This window comes from Protopterus annectens, chromosome 2.part1, assembly GCF_019279795.1.
Source record: "Protopterus annectens isolate FY-2018-M chromosome 2.part1, PAN1.0, whole genome shotgun sequence".
Lineage (NCBI taxonomy): Eukaryota > Metazoa > Chordata > Ceratodontiformes > Protopteridae > Protopterus > Protopterus annectens.
In genome coordinates, this window is record NC_056729.1 from 1,938,498,804 (window position 1) to 1,938,522,474 (window position 23,671).

Here is a 23,671-nt window from a genome sequence, read left to right on the forward strand (position 1 = left end):
ACACCCCACACTTACTCTCCACTGTATAACACATGCTGACACAACTACACACATCAGCCAAGTGGCACATGGGCAAACAAAACACAATTGGAATAAACACTGGTGGAAGCAATACAACATTGCTAATTACAGCTTTAATGCATCATGCCTGCTCAGCTACACCTTCAAGGATATCATTACATTTTACTGCTGACAACATGCTACACATTCAACCATTGCTATACTTTATTAAAGTCACCCTGTGCATCAGCACCATGTTAGCCTGTTCCTGCATCAGTGTTACAGATGACAGGAGGTGGCACAGGTTTCATCATATGCACAGGGTGTGTTGTTGTGTTTGCCAGAGGCCTACACTGAGCCATACAATCGACATGTGTGTGTGTGTGTGGGTGTGTGTGTGTGTGTGTGAGGGCCATGAGTACTGTTATGAGCCAATGTTGATGTAATGTGCGCGGGTATGTGTTTACCCTTGGTTTCTGGTTTATGTGAGTGTGTCTGCATGCACACAGTTCCACCATGTGGCTTCCATATACGGGGATTTGTGAGACAGCTGCAGACTGTACCTGGCAGGCTTTAGTGATCACCGTCTCTGGCCATGGATATGGAACCTGTGCCTGGAAGGGGTGCTACAGACATTATCAGGTACTAATCCAGACTGGGAACTTTCCGAAGAGGTTGACATATGTCCACTGGATCCAGGTCCCTGCTGGGACTGGCCAGAGCCACATGCACATGGTCTTCTAAGACGGTCTATGGACAGCCCCCCCAACATTGCTGGGGCTGGTACTGGCATTACGGGAGCGGCTGTGACTTGCTGGACGTCCACGGCGACCTCCAGCTGCTGATGTTGCTGGCATACGTCCATGTCAACATCTCAACCATCCTGCACTGTCCTGACACATGGACATGACATTGTGGAGGACATCCAATGTCACACCCCAACGTCTATCAATGACCTCAGTGTAATTACATATGGCACCTGCTATGTCACAGATACTGTCATTTACAGAGGTGTTATGAGTCCTCTGTGCCCTTAGTTCCCTGTCTGGTGTACTGCTCCATCCGTGCCTGTGCCTCCATGACAGCCTGGAACATGCGTGTGGTAGAAAGAGGTGTGGCACATCTGCCAGGGGCATGATGACCAACAGTGCTCTGACGAGAACCCCTGGGCATCTGCCTATGTGATACCATTCCAGACATCTGGCTATGGCTGCTGTAACCTGATACATGTGCCATAGATACCACACTGTCCTGGCCAGTGCCAACCATACACTCTCCCTCAGCTAAGGGCAATGGTGATGATGGATGTACAGGCACTATGACTGTGTGCATGGATGGGGTGGAGACTTGTGTACTGTCAATTGGTGGCCCAACAACAGACCCTGACAAACCTACCTGTGCCTCAACACACCTATCCTCATGATCACTGTCTGTCTCAGTGACATCAGGTTCCCTGCTGTACTGAACCAGCCCCACCTCGGCACCTGTGAGAGGAAAACAGGAATAACACTTTAAGACCTGAACATGATGTCAGACCACATGCACACATGCGCATATGCGCACGTGCGCACATGCACACATACACACATGCTCACATGCACAATGCCAACATGCGCACATGCGCACATGCACACATGCACACATGCAAAACACACAAAAATACACTCCTCCCTAAAGCAGACACACACAACACCAGCAATCTCAGAACATACACAATAGCAGGTGATGGTGGGTACAGTATCACAAGCAAAACAGTCATATCACACATGTCAGCATGCAGGACATGTGTTGCTCAACAGCATGCAGTGCAAGTGTAGACAGTGCTTGTTACTAACAGTATACATTGCTTTGATGCATGTGTTTTGTTATTAGGTGATGGGCCTCCCCCTGGAACACAATGCATACATGGACACAACAGTGCAGTGCAGGTATTCAAAACTCTGTAATGTACTGTGCACCATAACAAACAGGTGTATATACCATGGCTGGATGTGTATCTGTGTGTCAGATAGGTATCCAATGCTGATTACCACCTCTGTGTCTTTAGCAAATAATTGTAAACACATTTTTGGCACATGCATGATGAGTATTCACACAACATCATCAGTAGTGCATGGATAATTGATGGAATACCATTCGGCCACATACCCAATGTACGGTACTTATGGTGAGTGTAGATCATATTGTGGACATGCCAGTGTCATCCATGACATGGCATGCTAAAACACAACTGCATATTTAAACACTACACATACCCAATGTGTGTCATATGACCTAGCCACTCAATAGCATCACAAGACATATATGTGTCAGTTGTGGAAATGGTGATTGGTATGCATATTGTTTAGAGATGCATATGTGTGCACACATGCAACATTAAGGTGTATAGGAAGGTGTATAGCAATGAAAGCAATGTGTAGTATTGTGGTTACTATAACTGGATGGGGTATAGTACCATAGGCCATCATCATGAAGTATCATGTGGTCACTCAAGGCTACAAATGTTTCCCAAACCAGCACTACTCATGCTGTACCGGAACTGTACTACCTTGGCTACATTCACCATTTCACAACCAGTTGTTACATGAGTTTGTAAGGAAGCCAATAAGGAGCATTCCCTGACATGAATGTGTAGTGTGTTGCAGAGTGTTTAAATGCCCCATGATAGGCCTCTACCCCTCATGTATATTATGTGTAATGTGTGGATGAGATTTTGGATACTGGAGTGTGTCTTTACAGAGGGTTTAGGAATCCTTTATGTGTAGCATGTTAAAATGCTCTGTGTATGACATAGATGTGTATGTTATGTGCATGTTGAGTATCAACTGTGCCTATCCAATGGTCACTACAGTCTAGCCACATTTGTTTGAGATGGTCTGGGTATTGCATGTGTTTGAGGCAGCTAATCACATTAGTGAGATGTGCTTGGTCTTACACCAAACATGCACAGCATGCATTATGGGTAGGTGTGTTACATGTGTACATGGCCTACACCTTAACTATGACATGCACTTTTTATTTACAATAATAAATGTAGAACACACTCACCAGCATCTGTCCGCTGCCTTGATGTCACCCCAGAGGGACCTACATAGAGATGAGACAGTTTGTCAGTGGCCACAACTGTGGCATTGCTACAACAACAGTTTTCATTCACAGGGCTACAGATTATGTTCCAAATGATCAGTATTGCACAAGAACAGGCTCCACATCTTTTAACGACACACTCCACATTTCACATATGCATGATCTACCAATACAGATAACAGTAGTCTACAGATATGCCATGTTACCTGCATGCTCCAGGTGTGCTTGCTGGGTGGCTCCAACCTCCATCATGGTGTATGTCTAATGCTGTTGTTAGGCAGGTGCCACCAGGCTCAGGAGCAGCGCCTCCACTCTGGTGAGGGGGGGGGATATTAACACCACCTCCTGTTGCAAGATGTTGTCTCCGCACATCAGCAGCATGCTGACGGACATGTCTGAGAAGATCACTGCAGTGGTGGCGTACCTGCTCATATGTCCGGTTATGCAGGCCTACTTCATTTACCCTGCGGACAACATCTTGCCACATTGCAGTACGCTCCTGCTGGTCCTGGCTGGTTCGTGAGAACATGAGACTGTAGTGCTGAATCATACTGGTAATAATTATGTCATCTTCAGCACTACTGTGAGTGGGGTTCCTGTGATGTGCCATGATCCCTGGAAGACATAAATACGAAAATATTTTGAGCAAGTCATATGACACATTTAACATTATACAGTACAGATATCACTGAATTGCCATATATAGCAACCTATTAGCTAACCAAGAGTGAAACACTTTAACTGCCACTTATTACTGCTCACCCCACAACTGCTTGGAAGTGCCTGGCTTACTCTCAATCTAATGAACCATGTTCTGCACAGCAACAAAATAAAATCACTATATAAGACTATACAAGAGTACCTGGCACACTGTATGAAACACGATGCACCACTAGCCACAGTAGATCAAGCTGATGTGTAAAGAAATATATCATCCATCACAATGAGTGTAAGGTCCAGTAAATGTATTACTATTATACCACACAACTTGTTAATGGCAAACCCGTGTCCAAAATATGTGAACAATTGGGAATATAGGTTGCATACTGCTGTAGTACACTGTGAATGTTGCTAGATATGCAGTTATATGTTTTTTCCACACATATGTCAAAGGACATGTTACAGACATACCCACACACACATCAGACATAATTACAGGACACAAAGGTATGACAACCCAGATAAGCTTTCAGTGTGTACTATATAGTACTGTGTGTCAGTACTTACACAACCTTAATCTTGAGAAATGTAATCCGTGATGAATACAGGGACCACACAAAACAGTGGATGCAAGCAATGTGGACATACACCATATTTTGCTGTACAGACCCAGAGCTTCAAGTAGTACTACAGTACACACAGGATTTGGATTCAACATCAGTACCAATCAATAATCATAGATGTAGTGCTTTAACCTCCAATGACACACCCTAGTTAAAACCAAGGGACTTAATCACACTGTATGCAATAGCACTTTTTCTGCCTAGCAACAGAGTACACAGCTTTTGCTAGGATCAAAGCAAGGACACATAATACCATGACATTAACAGTTTCCCACTAAGCTATTCCACAGATATATATCTTTGACGTATTCACAAACACATTGACCATCACAGTCAGTTAACAGTACAGAGAATCTATTGCACCAAGTAGATGTAGGTGTGTATGAGTATATATATATATATATATATATATATATATATATATATATATATATATATATATATATATATATATATATATATATATATATATATATATATATATATATATATATATATATATATATATATATATACACATCCATTGGTGTACATATACATATATATGTAGGCACATATACATTTCACCTTTCATAGTGAGAATATCAATTATACAAAGGATGTGAGGTGTACAGTAATGTAATAAAATCTCACAGTCTTGGGATAAATGCATTGAAGGTGTTCACAGCCCAGGTAGCTTTAGCAGGCCTCACTGGCTTCAACATTGCAAACTGAACAAACAACCCACAGTGTTTAACCACCACATGTCATATAACAGCACTGTATGCTGTCTTGTTTGATACACACTAAAACCTACATATAAATATGCGCATACTAACCTTCACCAGCATATATATCTCCACCCTTTACAAACCGTTGCAATATGTCCCCTGCTCTATGCACATATACAGATGTGAATATATATGACACATATATATTTCTCCGTATGTGTGTGGCATACACACTCAAGGTCCACACTGTTGTAAGTCCCTGGACCTCACAGCTGAACTGTTGGGCCTTGCTGCAACACAAACAGGTGTCACATATGAACACACAATAACATTAGGAGGGTATATATGGCTACAAATGCTAGATAAGCATACTAGACTGCTACAGTAGTTGCCAATGCTAAGCTACACTTTAATATCACTATCATGCATGTGTTGTCTGTCACGCCCATGTTTATATAATGTCAGCGCTAATCCCCCCAACAGCCATTGGCCACACTACTGTACAGAACACAGATAACATGGATCAGATCTTTGACATTTAATGCTGAGCTACACATTTCACAGGTATGTCTCACTGCCTACAGGTACACACTGTATTGTCCATAGCAGTAGTTAAGCAGAACATCTATGCATAAATAAGTACTGCCACCACATATGAATGGTTCACATTATGTAGACTATTCTTCAATAACATCTACTACATGTCAGTAAATACATATGTGTCACATAACTTTCCTTTGTATGATTTGGTAATATTTCTTTTTCCTTTTCTCTGTCTCTCTCTCTCTCTGTCTCTCTCTCTGTCAGTCTCTGCAATAGAGTGATTGAGTTTGTTGGCAGAGATTGCAGCCTGCTTTTGTAGGTATTTGCACATGAGCATGTGATGGCCTCTGCACCGATTAGTGGCCACCACTTGCTAATTGCATGCAGCATGCTGTGCAGTAATTGCAGTAATCACTGTCATAGCAACCCAGTACTATAAATTGCTAACTCAGGTAGGCATGGCCCTTTCAGCTTTCCAAGATGGAGATCATCCTTGTTTGCTGTGCACATCATTGTTTAAGACAGAAAGTTGGTATAGTTCTTATATCAGAAGCCAGGGGTGTAGCCAGGGATTTAAATTTTGTACTCAGACCTAATGGTGCTGCTTCCAGTACCCACTTGTCAGTGTAGAAATGTACTCACCCCCTCAAAATGCTACCCCAAGATACATGGAAAGATGTACTTTCTTTTCAACATTTACAATTAACTGCCATACAAAGCTAGTTATTGAGATGTATTCCTTTGGCACAACAATTGTTTGTGAACTGCTATACTGTGAATATTCATTTACTTAGTTCTAAACAGTTTGTGCTTTTTTAGTGTTGACATTAGCACAAGCTGCTCAGAAAAACTGGACACATGTCAGTACTGTGAGTATGCTTACCTACATCCTTGGTAGACCCTGCACACACAGGTATATTCTACATTTGGGTAGGGGTGCAGAAGTACAGAGAGCGTAAGTATTATTGTGTGGATTTTATCTTGCTGGACTTACAAGGTTGCTGTGTACATGTTAGTTTATCAAGCAAGTAGTCTGTCTGCGTAACTCCCAACTGTGGACCTATCCACATGGTAGCCAGAGAATAGCCTATTATGTTTTGTCTGTGACCACACAGGTCTTTTCAGCAATAGAGCAATGGCATTGTTACAGTTGGTTGCTACCAGTACATGACTACATCCATTTGTATTTCAGTGTTGCATTCCTACATAAGGGTATGCTTCCGAAACTCCTTCCAAAGCTATTTGCACAATGTGTAACAGCAGAAAGGCTGATATGCCTTTGTGTTTCTGCCTCTGCCAGACCTCTCAAACACTCAGGTACATATTTGAACAGACTCAGGGAATAGTAAGGGAAAATTCAGGGACACCTTTAAAATGTTAGTGCCATTAAGTTGAAACATTGAGAGAATCAGAGCATATGAATTAATACACCTTTTCTGAAGTAAAATAAGTGTCTAACTCTTAATTATTGTCATTATTCATTAAGTGTAATTCACCACCTTTCTGGCCAAAGTCAGTAGTTTAAGGAGGGATTCAGAGGGACAGAGCTAAAATTGTGTCAAAATCATGGACATCCCTGAAAATTAGGGACAGTTGGGAGGTATGGCCTCTGCCCTAAACAGATATGCCAGTGTTTGTCCTGCTGTGATACTGTATGGGGTTGTAAAGTGACAGTGTAACATTATTTCCTGCTAGAATGGCTGATTCTCACTCATTCTGATGCATGATATATTTATTTCAGCACCAACTTGTTGTATGTCTACCGTGGCTTAGTGGTACTTTATGTTGTGTAGTGTGTACAAGGTCTGGGCTTCGAGACTGACAGAGGTGTTTTATTTTGCTCCTGAGCAGAACAAGGGCCCTCACATACAGAGTGACTAAGGCACTTTTAAGCAGTTGTAAGTGGGTTTGCGTGGGTTTGCGCGATGCTTGGCAATGCTTAGCTAAGCGCAAACAAGCACAGACTTGTGCAAACCCACTAACTACTGCTTAATAGTGCTTACTCCCGCTAACCGCCGCACTCATTTCTTTGAAAGAAAAGAAAAATGGGGAGATAGGAAAGTGATGAAAAAGGGGCACAAATAGGGAAAGACAGTATGGAAAGTAGCTTGGGATGTGCAGGACGGGTGTAGGGAAGGTCCATAGCTGCTCATTTCTTTAACAGCAACAGCTGTGCATATGGAATAAATTTGGAGGTAGATATGAAACCTTCAACCCCTGAGGGAGGGGTGAGGACAACAAAGTATGTTGTAATGCCAATTAAATTACATTTTATGTGTCCAGTGGACATGTGTGCAAAATAGGCAGCTATGTATGGGGCGTAATTTTTTTTGGGCAGCAGATTGCCCTTTTTTTTCAGGTAAGAGTGGAATATGGGGTAGGGGAAGTAGGTATATTTGGGGAGGTAGGTTGGGGAGGTAAACAGACGACAAACAAGATGCATACAGGGGCGGTATTTGACACATGTAGTGGGTGAACACCTTTGATGGGGAGGGATGTTTGGAAATCGCAAGCCCATGAGCCCACAGATGGAAACAGTGGGACTGAGGTCCCCACCCATGGGCAGTCACCACTGCACCTTCACATTCCAGAGGGTGGCTGTGCTGGGGCCTGTGTAGGAGGGGCAGGCTGACCCGGGAGTTGCGCCACTCATGCCTCAAGCTGGCATAGAGGTTATGCAACAGAACGTTCAATCTCTCTATGCACCATAGCCCGGACAGTTCGAAGGGTGATAGGTGGCCCTCCTCTGCCCATGCTTGCACAGGAGGCTGAGCCCCATCACCTGCAGTGCTTCCACCTGAAGGTGTTACAGGGCCAACAGAGGAGGAGGTCCCAGGTTGGGCACTGGACCTGCTGGTGCCAGGTGCCATGGCCAGCTGAAGTGGGACAGGTGGGTCCGCTGGGACCGGCCTTCCCATACGAACTATATTTTGGAGGGATTAATAAAGATATGGGCTAGTAACAGTCAACAGCATTCCCAATTAGTTATAACAGCATGCAAAAGTATTCCCATTAACCCAACACACCAGATTTTCAACAGTTGAAAAGCAAGCATAACACATGCATATATAGAACAATAGTGGACATTACAACAGCATGCAGGTTGAATTGATGGCAACAGGCCACTAATATTGTGGTATTTTAACAGGGAACATGCATAGAAAGTAAATGCAAATATTTATAAACCAATAGGACATATGTCCCAACAAATGTTTTGAGATTAGACGTACCGATTGAGGTTTGGAATTGCATTTTTATGCACATACAGTAGGGTGGAAAAGGATAGCTCAATTAACAACTTATATATCCTTCTAGTTTTCACTACATTACTATTAACTGCAGTTATATGTCCCTTACATGTATTATTACACTACCCAATGTCCTTATATTGTGCAATTGGATTTTGCTAGATCATTATATACAGAGCTGTATCTTACATACAAACTGTCCAAGATGCAGATGTTACTGCTACATATTTTGAGAGTTGCTCACACACACTACTGCTAAGATGGTACACTGACAGCTCTACTTTCATATAATTATCTAGATATGTTCAGGTGAAAGTATCATTTATATGTTAACAGCTCCCTACATTTCTGACAGTACACTGACATTTCTGGGGAACAAAATACCAAGCTACTCATGTGCCAGATTAACCTGTACATGCTGGGCATAAACCAACAGTTGAGTCCTGTAAATATGCATAAAAGCTACTGGCACTCCCTTCATCCACATTATATGGGCCTACCCAAGTGTGGGTTAACACTGCTTAATACAACATTACTATTTGTAAAATGCAACAGTACAACAACATATAAAAAAATGACACAATACGCACTCCAGGAATTAGGCATTTATTAAAGGATTATTACACCTTTATTTATTGGGTTAAAACACTTTTTGAAGGCTCTCTCATTTAGTTTATATAACAGTACATGCAGAATAATTACTAACCTGCCTGATGACGCAGCCTTTGCAACCTATCTTCATGGGCTTGTTGATTCATAGCCTGGACACCTGCAGCTGTGAAGTAAATGCAGTGATATTGAGACATACCTATCCATAGTATAGACAAGCATAGCAATTCTTAACTACTTAATACAATGGCTACTTACTCAGTACTGGGGCATTAGGCATCGTACAGGACTCCTGGATCCACTGGTCAAGTTGATCCTCCTTACGTCACTTCAGGTCAGAATAATGGTGCCGGACCTGCTCACCAGTCTGAGGAATGCCAGTGGCACTGAGATCACGAGCTAGACTGCTCCAGGCCTCCGTTTTATATTGGGTGCCCTGGTACTGGTCCCACAGGAGTCTTTCCTCATGATTGTGGACAAGGAGCCAAACCATTACTTTGGTCTCCTCAATGCCCCAGCATTGCACTCGAAATCAAGTGCCTTCTCCAACACCAGCCATGCTGACTGCAGAAGGGAGCTACAACCAGTTATAGCAAGTATTCCCACCTGTGGAGCTTAAATATGCCTCATTTATTAATTTATTTATTTATTTGCAGTTGGTTTACCAGGATAGTCCACTGGGCCAATATGAACCCATTTTCAATGGAGTCCTGGGGAGAAAAGCTCCAGTAAGAAGGTTACAATAGGTTTTACATTAGATTACAATGTTTACAAGTGAACAAATTAGAGCAAGACATTTCAAGTAGTATGGCTTGAGAAACAAGGTTACAAGTAGGTTTTAGGTTATATTACAATATTTTCAAGTGATACAGCTTAAAGCATAATGTTTCAAGTAGTACAGACAGGTGATGAAAGTTTCAGAAGATATAATACTGGTAATGAAAACATTTCTATATAAGTACTGAGAGGTCCTAAATCTTGACTAAGCTTGAAAGTATGACACATAATACAGTTTATAAAAAGTTTGGTTAGAACAAGTAGAGAGAGTATGAGTTAGGAGAGGCAGTAGAGGAAGTTAGCAGAAGGGAGGGAAAAAAGAGTTTGCCAGTTTATATTATGATGGATGAGAACAGGAGCATTCCCACTGGGATAGTAGGTGAGAGTGAAGAGATTTTTTGAAAGTGAAGTGGTTAGAGATGATACGAATGGATGGGGGTAGGGAGTTCCAGAGATGTGCTAGGCCATAGGCTAGGAGATTTTTACCTGTGGGGAGAGTAGGTTTATGCAATTCTATTAGATTTTGGTTGTTAGATTTTAGTACTTTGTTGGGTAGGTGCATTTTAAAGGCAGAGGAAAGGGATGGACATAGTAGGGGGGTGAAAATGAGTTTATGTGCTAGAGTCAGTTGAGTGTAGGTGAAATGATTGGAAAGTTCTAGCCATTTTAGTTTGTGGAGAGAAGAACAGTGGTGGCTAGATGATTTGTGGCTAGTACCGAATTTGGCGATTTTGTTGTAACATGAGGAAAGTTGTGTTTTAAGGTAAGATTGGAGGTTAGTTAAGAGTGGGGCTCCATAGAGAAGGGAAGGGATAAGGAATGAGGTAGAGAGAGTGATTTTGGTGGAGGGTGTGAGGTAAGGATTCTGTCGATAGAGCATGCCTAATTTTTGATGGTTTTTTTTGATATTTAGTTGTAGGTGGGAGTTGAATTTAAGCTTACTATCAATTTGGACCCCAAGTAATGTAGTCTCAGACACCAGTTCTAGAGATGTGGTCTTATTACTAGTGATATAAAAAGTGTTTGTATTGATAGAGGTGACTTTAGAGGGAGTGAATACCATTAATTTGGTTTTAGAGGCATTAAGTGCTAGGTGATTTCTTTTCATCCATTGTTCTGTGACTGAGAATGCATCTTGTGTAAGTTTTTGCAGCGTGGGGAGGGATGTGGCAGAACAGATAATAGTTGAATCATCTGCATATTGGATGATATTTGAGAAAGGAATAGAATTGCAGAAGTCATTTATGAATATATTAAAGAGGAGAGGACCTAGTATGGAACCTTGAGGAACTCCAATTGGGGTAGCAAGGAAAGAAGAGGTGGTCTTTTTCCATTTTACTGATTGATATCTATTAGATAAGTAACTGGAGAACCAGTTCAGAGAAGAAGAAGAGAGGTTAAGCTGAGAGAGTTTAGTTAGAAGAAGTTTGTGAGAGATAGTGTCAAAGGCCTTAGAGAGGTCAAGTAGGAGGGTAGAGGCAATATCACCAGAGTCTCGGGCTTTGTTTACAGTTTCCAGGAAGGAGAGGAGGGCTGTCATAGTGCTATGACCAGCCCTAAAACCATGCTGTGTTGGAGTTAGCAGGTGATTGTCATTTCCCACACTTATTTGTGATTGGCCAGTTTTGAAAAAACTCAGCTGTAGGCACACCTGCTTAGCTGATGTTAGCAATGTTTAATATTCCTTTGATAGATATTTGTCTGTTGAAAGTGCATGGTTATGAAATGTTGTCATGGCTTAGTGGTTATGTACTGTGGCTATAGTGCACAGTATCCTGAGTTTGAGCCCTGTCACTGCTTTTTATTTTTCTACTGGCCAGACCTGAATGGTTAAGGTACAGTAAAAGAGGTGTGGCCATGTTTAGGCAACTTTGCTCAACTTTGCCCGACGTTGCCCGACATTGCGCTGGTTAGCGCGGTGCGCAGCTACACGCAAATACATTGTATTTGGGCTGGTTAGCGCAGTGCGCAGCTACACGCAAATACATTACGCTTGTTAACGCGGTGCTCAGCTACGAGCAATTGGTTTTAAATATGCTAAATACTGCTAAAATGTGTTTAGCAGTGCTTTATATTGCTTAAAATAAGTTACTCATGCCTCAGAATGCATAACCATTTCACCTTCATATATATATATATATATAATTTGTTCACTACTACATATAACATTTGAATGCTTTTTACAAAACTTATACATGATAAATGTCAAGAATATTTCTGTATACAGATTTCCAACACAAAATGGAATGTGCAGTAGTGGGACTCGAACCGGGAATGCCCTCCTCTTTGTGCGAAGGCTCTAACCACTACTCTATCACTATTTTGCTTAATTTGCATATTTTTTTCTTATTATCCTCTTCGGTGTCTTAGCTGCTAACTGTAGCTAAGCAATGGGCAATCCCACGCAAACACGTGCAAATACGGGCAACTATATCGGAAATAAAACAAAAAAAAATAAATTTCTTTTAATTTTTAAATTTGTATGAGGTTTAACATATGGGGGAGTGTAGGGTTACAATGTACACATGTGAGTGGACTTGCTGATGTAACTCGACATTTCTTGGGTTTTGTCAGTGCATGGGGCCTGGATTTTTGGACTGCTCGGCAGTCCAAGCCCCATACACTCGTCCACTCTCTGTGCAAGCTTTAGAGTTGAGGCAGTGCACCCTCATTAATATGCATGACACTGCCTGCATACTCTTAGTATGGCATTTTTGTGTAAAACTAATCTAGTCTTACACGGAAGATTAGTAAATCCTAGGGATAATCTTATATATTTTTTTTTTCTGCAAAATCACTTACAGTTTTAATACAAGGAGTATAATTGGAATTTAATTACTTGTAAACCAAAGATGCTTCGGAAAGGGAACAATATATTTTATGAGCATGCACTTGACAAGTTTGCTTTTGAAATGATTGACCCAGCGAGACTTGGGTCATGACATGCTGGTAAATACTTAAATAATATGACACTCTCTAGGAACAGGCACAGGATTGTACCGAAAAATGTATACGTTGCATTCAAGTCTAACCATTTAAAAAAGTATATAGTCAACCCTAAAAATGTTGCCACTATATAGCAAGGAAAGAGAAATAGTATTTTCAGCTACTGCTGTTTAGAGGTGCAATTCCTACTTCATAAGTATGTTTTACATAGCTCTACAATGTAAACATTAGTAATTGTTGTAATCATTCTGTGCTCAAAGGGAACTTGCAGTATCTAAATTGAATAAAATGCTACGCCTTACAGTTCATATTCAAAGCAGGTTATTTCAGCATACCTAAATGCTGTCTAGGTCAAGGCATACGGATTGTTTAGTTAGAATATGCGATTGACCTGAATATCAGATTACAATGCCATACACACAAGGACCTAAATCCACAGAAGGGAAAAGATGATAATTCACAGTGAGCAGGGAGTCTCAGAATGATCCTTATGTTCCTTTCTCCACTTAGATTGGAGACTGAACTGTAAACAGGGCTGGATCTAGCACACTGTGACCTAAGCAGCTGGCTAGTGCCTGGATGGCAGGGGAGGGGCCCTGCCATACTACATTAGCTTTTTTTTTTTTTTAATAAGTCTGTTGTTGTTTAAAAAAGGCTGTTGCTTTTTAAAGAAGGTTGCTGTTGAATAAAATTCCATTGTTTCAAAACAGTCCATTGCTCTTTAGTCTATTGCTGTTTAAACAAACAAACAAACAAACAAAAAAAACAATTTGCTACTCTTCCAGTTTCCTGTCCTCAACATCCCATGCATGCCACTCCATGCAAGATGGTGAGTTTGGGGGCTTTGTGTGTGTGTGTGTGTGTGTGTGTGTGTGTGTGTGTGTGTGTGTGTGTGTGTGTGTGTGTGTGTGTGTGTGTGTGTGTGTGTAATACCCCACTTACAGTTACACTATTTATTAAGTGACTTGGTTAGGGTCACACATAATCAAATCCTGCAGTAGGATGCATGAATCTTAATCCTTCACAACAGCTTCCAGGCCTTCTTTATTTCCTTTCTTTTTTAAAAATAACCGAGGACTGCAGTCTGTCAATGTCAGTCATACAGTTTAAGTTATGTGGCTCATAAAATATATGCTGATGTTAAACCTGGTGTTCTGTAAACTTTTTAAGTGATTGAAAGTAGGCTGCTCTTATCTGTAGGCTGCTCCTATCTGTCTACAATTTTGTAGAACACTGTCATCTTGCCTCATATTTATATTGTGCCCTGACCTTCAGCAAGTCATTCAATCAAACAGTGCTTTGGACCACTGGAAATTAAATTTGGGCTAGGCCCCATAATGGTCCCATGGACTGCAAGCCTAGTAACTACCCATGAACCACAGCAGTTATGATGTAAAGGAAGGAAGCTGATTGTAGTAAATTGGAGCATCATTATATGAGCAATGTTCTTTGGGTATGATTCCCGGTTTCCTTTTTCTATCAAATGCTGAAAGAGTGTTTATTATTTAGTTGTGAAAAAGCTGAACAGCATAAAGTATATAAGTTTAATGGTAATATTTCAAGTATGAATACATTTTTACTTAGTTATTTTTTGCAGACATACAAGTATAAAAATGGAGGTGTGTTTGTGCTGTAATTTGTCATGTAATGCAGAGGAATAAGACTATAAATTCTTAAACAGTTCCTTCTTCTAGTGCAGGGTTTGATTCCCTCGGCCTTCATTTGTCTTCTATGTGACTCTGCAAAGTTGCTTCATCAGACTGTACTCCTGGGCTGCTCTTGAAAAGTGACATTTGTACCCAGTGTGCTGTCCCAGGGTATTAGCAAATATGTCACTCATTTATCTCTTGAATTCCTGTACTCTTCACATACATACTAGTTAGTACTTAATGTGTTACTCATTTATCTTTTGTATTTCTGTACTCTTCACATATATACTAGTTAGTACTTAATGTGTTACTCATTTATCTTTTGTATTCCTGTACTCTTCACATACATACTAGTTAGTACTTAATGTGTTACTCATTTATCGTTTGAATTCCTGTACTCTTCACATACACACTAGTTAGTACTTAATGTGTTACTCATTTATCTTTTGAATTCCTGTACTCTTCACATACACACTAGTTAGTACTTAATGTGTTACTCATTTATCTTTTGTATTCCTGTACTCTTCACATACATACTAGTTAGTACTTGATGTGTTACTCAATTATCTTTTGAATTCCTGTCCTCTTCACATGCATACTAGTTAGTACTTTACTATATGTTACTTGAGTATGACTCTCAGCACATCTCCTGTAGTTTAATGGATTGCCAGCCATAGCTTCACTGATTTTTCAAGGGAAGGGAATTTTACTGGTTCTTATGTTATGTCTGTTTTCAGTATGAGAGTGTTTTGTTTATAAAATGGCTATCAGTATTTTTTTCTGTAAAACATGAAATAAAAGTTTTAAATGTAATCCAGATTGTTGTGATAATTGTAAAAGTTAAGAAAAAATAGTATTTACACTGGCAGCTTTGAAAAGTGTTTATGGTAATTGGAGAGAGACAGCCAAGTAATAGGATATTGGTATGGCTGGCGGGGAGGGGGTTGCTGATTTATTATGCTGCATAGGGCTGCATTTGTCCATGATCTGTCTGTGCTGACCCTGGAGGTATATGCTGTAACAATACAGAAGTATTAGCCATCCTTTAAGTAGGACAGACATGTACTGAGTAATGTCAGAAGGGATTACTATTCATGATGACAGAGAAGACACAGGGACATAAATGAAATATAGATGTCCTGCAAGCATGTAAGCCCCTTCCCAAAAGAGTATGTTATAAGCAGTAACATTTCTGACTTCTGTATGACTTGTTGGTTGTTGAACACAAGCTACTGCACCATTTATACCCTCCTTCATTGTTCTGCTTCATTTATTGCATTAAACAATGAATTAATTCATTAATAGGCCTGGATTGTGTAATACAGTCTAAGATGTTGCATTTTAGTAATATATTTTTTGCAGTACCTTCTTTGAAGCTTCCAGCAACTGCAAAGGGGTTGACATTTGTCAGGTTGTATAGTCTGCATTATTTGAAGTGATTATCAGAACTGTCTGATTAGCATCCATTGTGTAATGATCGTTGTGCACTACTGTGATGCAGTCTTGTCTACAAAATCAGGTTGTAAAGGATTTCAGCATTTATTTAAACACTGTATTGTGATAATTAGCAAAGAAGACTAAAGTTTAAACCTGTTAATATGATACTCTTTATGTCAGGGATACAGGGTTTGAATCTTACCATGCTCATTTACCTACTCTGTGACATTGAGCAAGTTACTTAACTAAACAACGCTTTGCAGTAATTGGACAATTGAGCTAGGCTCTTTAATGGTCCCCAAGGCTGCATGCCTAATAACCTGTTGTCATTGTTTTCCAGCCATTCCACATTACATAGCTGATGTGCATCAGGAAATGTTAGGGCAATATCACCAGCACACCATTTCTTTAATGTAGGTAATTTATGTTTCAAGGGCAGCAGGCACTGCATTTACAGATGGAGCACTGAAATGCAAAGCTGTTTGACAGTAGTAACCTCTGCATTAGTAATAGTTCACTTTAGTATGGGAATATTCTGATGACGTTTACTTCCTGAGAGACTGTGTATATTATGTTAGCATGTGTTATCAGGTGGTTACTGTTTATTATGCTCTGATAAGTACTCTTCTGTTTAAACTGTTTTACACATAGCTGGTTCTTATGCTGTAGTGCAAGAGATCATTATACAGTTACATGTAGTTCATCTAAAGCTACCAATAAAGTACATGTAATTTAATTTGTCATGACAATAATCGGTGTACATATTCAACAAAGTGGCTAAAACTGCTGCTGCGGCTGTGGGTGAGAGAGCTCTCTGGAGATGAAAGCACCTTATGTTCTTATGGGCTGGCCACTTTTAAACAGTAGTTTATCAGGGTTTGCAGGATGAGTGTGTGTGCGTGTGTGTGTGTGTGTGTGTGTGTGTGTGTGTGTGTGTGTGTGTGTGTGTGTGTGTGTGTGTGTGTGTGTGTGTGTGGGTGAGTGTGTGTGACAATTAAGTTGGAATACTTTGGCTACTTAGTGTTTGTGTGAAACAAATTTGAAATGTATGACTTTGGACATAATTATTGTTATTAATTTCTTGACACAGACATTTATGAAGGATGCAGTCAACAATGTAGCTATAATTTCTGGGTTTGGGAGATGTCTATGGATATAAATGTACACATAATCAGCCACTGGCCAGATGTATTTTCAAAGACTACAGCTCTCAATGCATTTTCACTGAATATGAGTATCAAAGGCAAGAAAAGTTTACTGTGCCTCATGCTAACTTTGTTTTTAAAGTGAGACTGTTAGCAAGTAGTCATCATTATTTAGGTTAGAAAAACTGAAACCCATGCAGACGGACAATAGAGGTATGACTGCTGAATCCTACACAAATGCACTTTATAGGCACTTACACAAGTGCATGGATTGTGCTATCCCTAACAGAACCAAGATGCTATCCTCCAAAAAAAGGAAGCCAATCTTGGATCCCCTGCCGTAAACAAACTCTACAACAAAAGAAAGCAACTGCTGCAAAAAAGAGTAAAATCCCATGATTGGAGGAACTCCTTGGTCAGCCTGAGTAAGAAGGTTTGATCCATCTTAAAATTGTCCAAAGCTAGTTACGAAAACAAAATCACCACTGTTTCTAAAGACAACCACAAAGCATTCTATAGCTATGTCAAGAATCTCAATGGCAACACTCAAATCTGCCCTGAGTTACAGCACAATGGCACTAAATATACAGAACCAACTGATATTGCCAACATCCTGGCAGATAGGTTCAGTGCTAACTTTACCCCCTCTCACCCCCTAAAGGGTCCAACTCTATACCGGAAGAATGCAAAGTTCCTGTAATCACGGCTGCAGAGGTAAAAACAACACTTTCCTGACAACATCCCAGGCTGCGCTCTACACGAACTACAGAACGAACTGCCACCCCACCTAAGTACCATGTTCAATCATAGCCTCACCTCAGGTTTTGTGCCCACTGAATGGTGCACAGTGATGGTTATCCCACTCTACAAAGGGGGATCCACCATGGACCCCAGGAACTACCGCCCCATTAGTCTGACAAGCCTGGTCTGCAAGGCCATGGAACGTATCATCATGGAACTCATAAATAAAGACATTGGTAACCTCCAAACTCTGGACCCCACCCAGTTCGGGTTTGTGAAAGGCAGATCATGCCTCCTGAACCTGAGCAACGTCTTTGAGGCAGTCACCAAAGCCGTAGACAAGGGTAAGGTGGTTTACACAGCCTATCTAGATCTCACCAAGGCTTTCGACACCATCCCCCACTCTGGAATTATAGATAAACTCAATAAACTAGGTATAAATCTCTATGTCACATGATGGGTTGCCAACTGGCTCACCGACAGAACCCACACTGTGAAAGTAGCAGACTCCAAATCTGACTTCAGACCAGTGACAAGTGGAGTACCATAGAGTTCAGTCCTGGGTCGTCTCTTGTTTGGTATCTACTTTTCTGAAGTACAGGCTAACACAGAAGGCCTCTGGCTAATGAAGTTCGCAGATGACTGCAAACTAGAAGCCATAATCGAAAGTCCTAACAATGTAGACATCCTACTAAAGGGCCTCACTGAGACAGATGCCTGGTGTCAAAGCCATGGCCTCAAACTCAATGCCAAAAAAAGTGCATTGTCATCCCTTTTGGTAAAAACTCTGTACCCGTGAACTACTACATAGGCGGTAGTCTACTTAACACCAAAAGTATATATACTTGGATAGAAGGAAGTTTCTTTGCTCACCAGTGGGAGTGGGGAGCCTTGAGCAGCCTACCTGTCCCTGTAGGAAGTGATCTCAGCACAAGAGCTGTAGTAATTGGTTGTTTTGGACCATTTCTAGTTCTTTTGAAGTTCCCTGTTTAAAATCCGCTTTTGCACGGCTTTGCGCAGTTGTGTGCAACTTCTTCTGGCTCCGCCAAGTCTGCTCTTCAAATTTTCCCTTAAGGAAGCTCTACTCTTAGTATAATCAGACTACTCGCTATATTATAAGCCTAGCACTCATACTAAGTAAGCACTACATCCACCTTCCACCCCTGTGAATATCCACTTCCCTTAAAGGCACAGCACTCCATTATACTGTTCTAGCATGTCGAGTGGTAGAGTACTGGCATCCTCTCCAGTTCAGCTGGTTAATCTGGGTATCTTGAGACAATGCTACAATTGTCTCATATACACAGACAACCCTCTCCTCCTCCCAACAAACACAAATACATGTGAGAGATGCAACTATATAGCCAAACTGGAGGCTGAACTCTCTCAACTCAGGGCTGGCATGACCAGGCAGGAGGAGATGGTAACCACACACACAGCAAACCCAGTCCCACATAGACCTACCACAACTGCAAACCAAACACATAAAAACACAAAGACATACTCGGAGGCTCTAATAAAAAACTTATCAAAACAACAGAGGCTCCCAAAGCAGACATCCAAAAATCCACCACCTCAAAACAAAACACATGCAACACATACTTCAATAAATCAGTGTGTAAATCAATCAATCACAGCCCTTAAGGCCAAACACCATGCCTGATACACTAGTAATAGGTGACTCTATAGTCAGACACACTGATGTCCCGCTTACCAGGCTGAACAAGGAGAGGGTGACTGTGAGCTGCCTATCAGGAGCTAGGATCTGCCACATAACACACGCACTCAGGTCACTCCAAAGCAAGTACAAATATGACTCTGTCATTGTCCATGCTGGCGTGAATGACCTGAGACGTACCTCCCTGGACTACATGAAAAGAGACATAGAGGAGCTCTCTGATTATGTAGCCCAGGCTGGTATGACCCTGACCCTGAGCAGCATCTTGCCCTCACCAAGAATGATGCCACAATACAAAGACAAGATGATCAGCTTTAATAATTGGCTCAAGTACTGGTGTCATTCTAAGGGGATCCAATGTCTGTCTGCCTGGGACGGCTTGCACCTGTCACCACTGGGCTTCCGGATATTGGCAAAGGCTCTTGCCACCCCCATAGTGCCTTTTTTAGGCAAGGCTCAAAAGACAAACCCACCTCCTTAGATAACAAAAATGGAAAAAAACTAAGGGTAATGCTGCTCAACGCCAGAAGTCTAAATCTCAAGATGCAGGCACTTGATGCACTCCTCAGTATGGAGAACATCGACGTCTGTGCAGTAACTGAAACCTGGTTCAAGGCTCCTGAGAGCACCCCAGCGCTACCAGGCTATACCTCATATCATGCTTTTCGGCCCCAAAACCCGGGCCGTACCACAAAGGGAGGGGGAGTGTCCATATTCATCAAGGACACCCACACCTCCAGGTTAGTAGCAACACATGAAGCATCGGAGACCATACAGGTGAAACTAACCATAGGCAAAACTGCTATACAACTGGTAGCATGTTACAGACCACCCTCCCAATCTCAGGATACCCACTCAGCCTTCCTGAAGATATTGGAGGATATGAATGTATCACAAAATAGCATCATACTGGGAGACTTCAACTACCCTAACATAGATTGGGTACATTATTCTAGCCCTAACACCCTAGCCCAAAGGTTCCTGGAATTCATAAATTCAAATGCACTGGAACAACTAGTCACCTCTCCCACTAGGGGAGATAATATACTAGACCTGATCATCACAAACATGGGGACAAAATGCTCCACACAGGAGGTATACCCCTCACTAGTGAGATCTGACCACAAACTAATCACCCTGGATATACATATCCCACATCCACCTCCAGCACAAAAGACCACAGTGAAAAACTTCTCAAAAGCAGACTTCACTCTTCTTAAGACTGAGATGGTATCCTTTAAGTCCACTGGGCCAGTGGATGCCACATCCCACAATGCTGAATCCTTCACAAATGCTTTCTATGGACATCTCCAAGAATGCATGGATCATGCAATCCCAAATAAATCCAAGTCCCTCTCCACCAAAGGCAAGCATTCTGTCTGGTGGACCTCAGCCATTAACAAATTGTATAACAAAAGAAGGAAGCTACTGCACGACAGAGCAAAATCCCATAAAGGGAAGACATCTCTGATCAACACTAGCAGAAAACTACGTTCTCTCATAAAAGCATCCAAGGCCAACTTTGAGAGAAAAATCGCTAAGGACACTAAAGATAACCACAAAGCCTTCTTCACCTACGTTAGAAACCTGGGCGGAAACCCTCAGATATGCTCAGAGTTAGTTCACAACAACAAAAAATACACTGAACCCACAGATATTGCCAACATTCTGGCTGACAGGTTCAGTGCAAATTGCTGCCCTCCCTCACCCCCAAAAGAAGAAATACTTATCCCAGCTGAATGTAATCTCCCTGTCATCTCAGATGTCCAGGTGAGAGCTGCCCTCAGCAAAGCTAAAAACACAGCATCAATGGGACCTGACGGTATCCCGGGTCGCGTGCTACGTGAACTCCAAGAGGAGCTAAACCCGCACATAAAAATGCTATTTAACCTTAGCCTTACTACAGGATATGTACCTGAACACTGGCGTACAGCAACAGTGGTCCAACTCCACAAAGGGGGTACCTCTACAGACCCTGGGAACTATCGCCCATAAGCTTAACCAGCCTGGTCTGCAAAGCTATGGAAAGAATCATTATGGAACTCATAAACAGAGACATTGGGGACCTACAGACACTTGACCCCACCCAGTTCAGCTTTGTAAAGGGCAGATCCTGCCTTTTGAACCTGATTGACTTTTTCGAAACAGTCACTAGAGCCATTGATGAGGGCAAAGCAGTCCATACAGCCTACCTGGACTTGGCTAAGGCCTTCGACACAATACCCCACTCAGGCATCATAGATAAGCTCAACAGCTTAAATGTAAACCCTTATTTCACTAGATGGGTTGCAAGCTGGCTAAAGGACAGAACCCATAAAGTTAAAATCACTGGAGCAATGTCAGACTCAAAGCCAGTCACAAGTGGTGTCCCACAGGGATCTGTCCTGGGACCCCTCTTGTTCGGCATTTATTTCTCAGATGTTAAAGCAAACATGGGAGGGTTGTGGCTGACAAAGTTTGCAGATGACTGCAAACTAGGCGCCATAGTCAATACACCAGCGGACACATATATCCTACAAAAAAGCCTCACAGAAACGGACAACTGGTGCCGGAGTCATGGCCTTAAACTAAATGCCAAAAAATGTATAGTCATCCCCTTTGGGAAAAAACAAAGTACCCACAAATTATCACATAGACAGCAACCCACTGAGTAAGAAAAAAGTAATCAGAGACCTAGGGACCCAAGTCGACAGCGACCTCTCATTTGACACCCACGTTGCCAAAGTGGTTAGAAAAACATTCTACCTTGCACACCTTATCATGAAGGGATTCACATCTAGATCCAAGGATGTCATTGTACCCCTATACTCCTCCCTCATCAGACCCATGATTGAATACAATGCCCCATTTGGTATATACCTCACCCGGCATTTGCAACAGCTGGAGAGACCATAAAAGTACCTCACCAAGAGGATCAAGGGTCTCCAACATATGTCTTATTCTGCCAGACTAAAGAAACTCCAGCTCTATTCAGTAGCATACCGCCTGCTCAGAGGTGATCTCTGCCTGACGTATAAGGCCATGTCCAATCAGGAACTGACGGACATGCTCCACCCCAAAAAATCCAAATCCATCAGAACCACGAGAGCTAAAGACCTAAACCTCGGCACAAGTATGAATAGGACATACTGGAGGGATAGATTCATAACCCAGAGGCTTCCCATGCTCTGGAACAAGATCCCAGTTCATGTTAGGCAGAGCCCCTCACTGACTCTCTTCAAGAGAAATCTTGATGAGTGGATGGGAGATCGTAAGTTTATCCCAGGGGTCACATCTGTGTCACTACTAGACAGGGGCACAGTAAACTAATTCTATTATATAAGGGGACCTTCACTGTGTCACTACTAGACAGAGGCACAGTATTCTAAATCTATTCTGTGCATTTTGTACCATTTTATGGGGTGGCAAAAGCCACATCACTATGGCTAGGCTTACAAATGCCCCAGGGCAGATAGCCTAGTACTAAACTATGAAGAGACCTTGGGACACAGGTGGACAGCAGTCTGTCCTTTGATAATCACATGACCATAGTAGTAAGGAAATCCTTCTACATGGCACACCTCATTACAAAAGGTTTCTCATCTAGGAAAAAAGAGGTCATTGCTCCCCTCTACTGGTCACTCATTAGACCCATTATAGAGTACAACGTCCCTTTTGGTATGCACCTCACAAGACATCTACAACAACTGGAAAGGCCACAGAAATACCTCACAAAGAGGATTACTGCCCTATGCAGATCATTTCAAAAAACTCCAGCTTTACTCCGTTGCATATCACCTACTCAGAGGCGATCTTTGCCTAACATACAAAGCTATGTC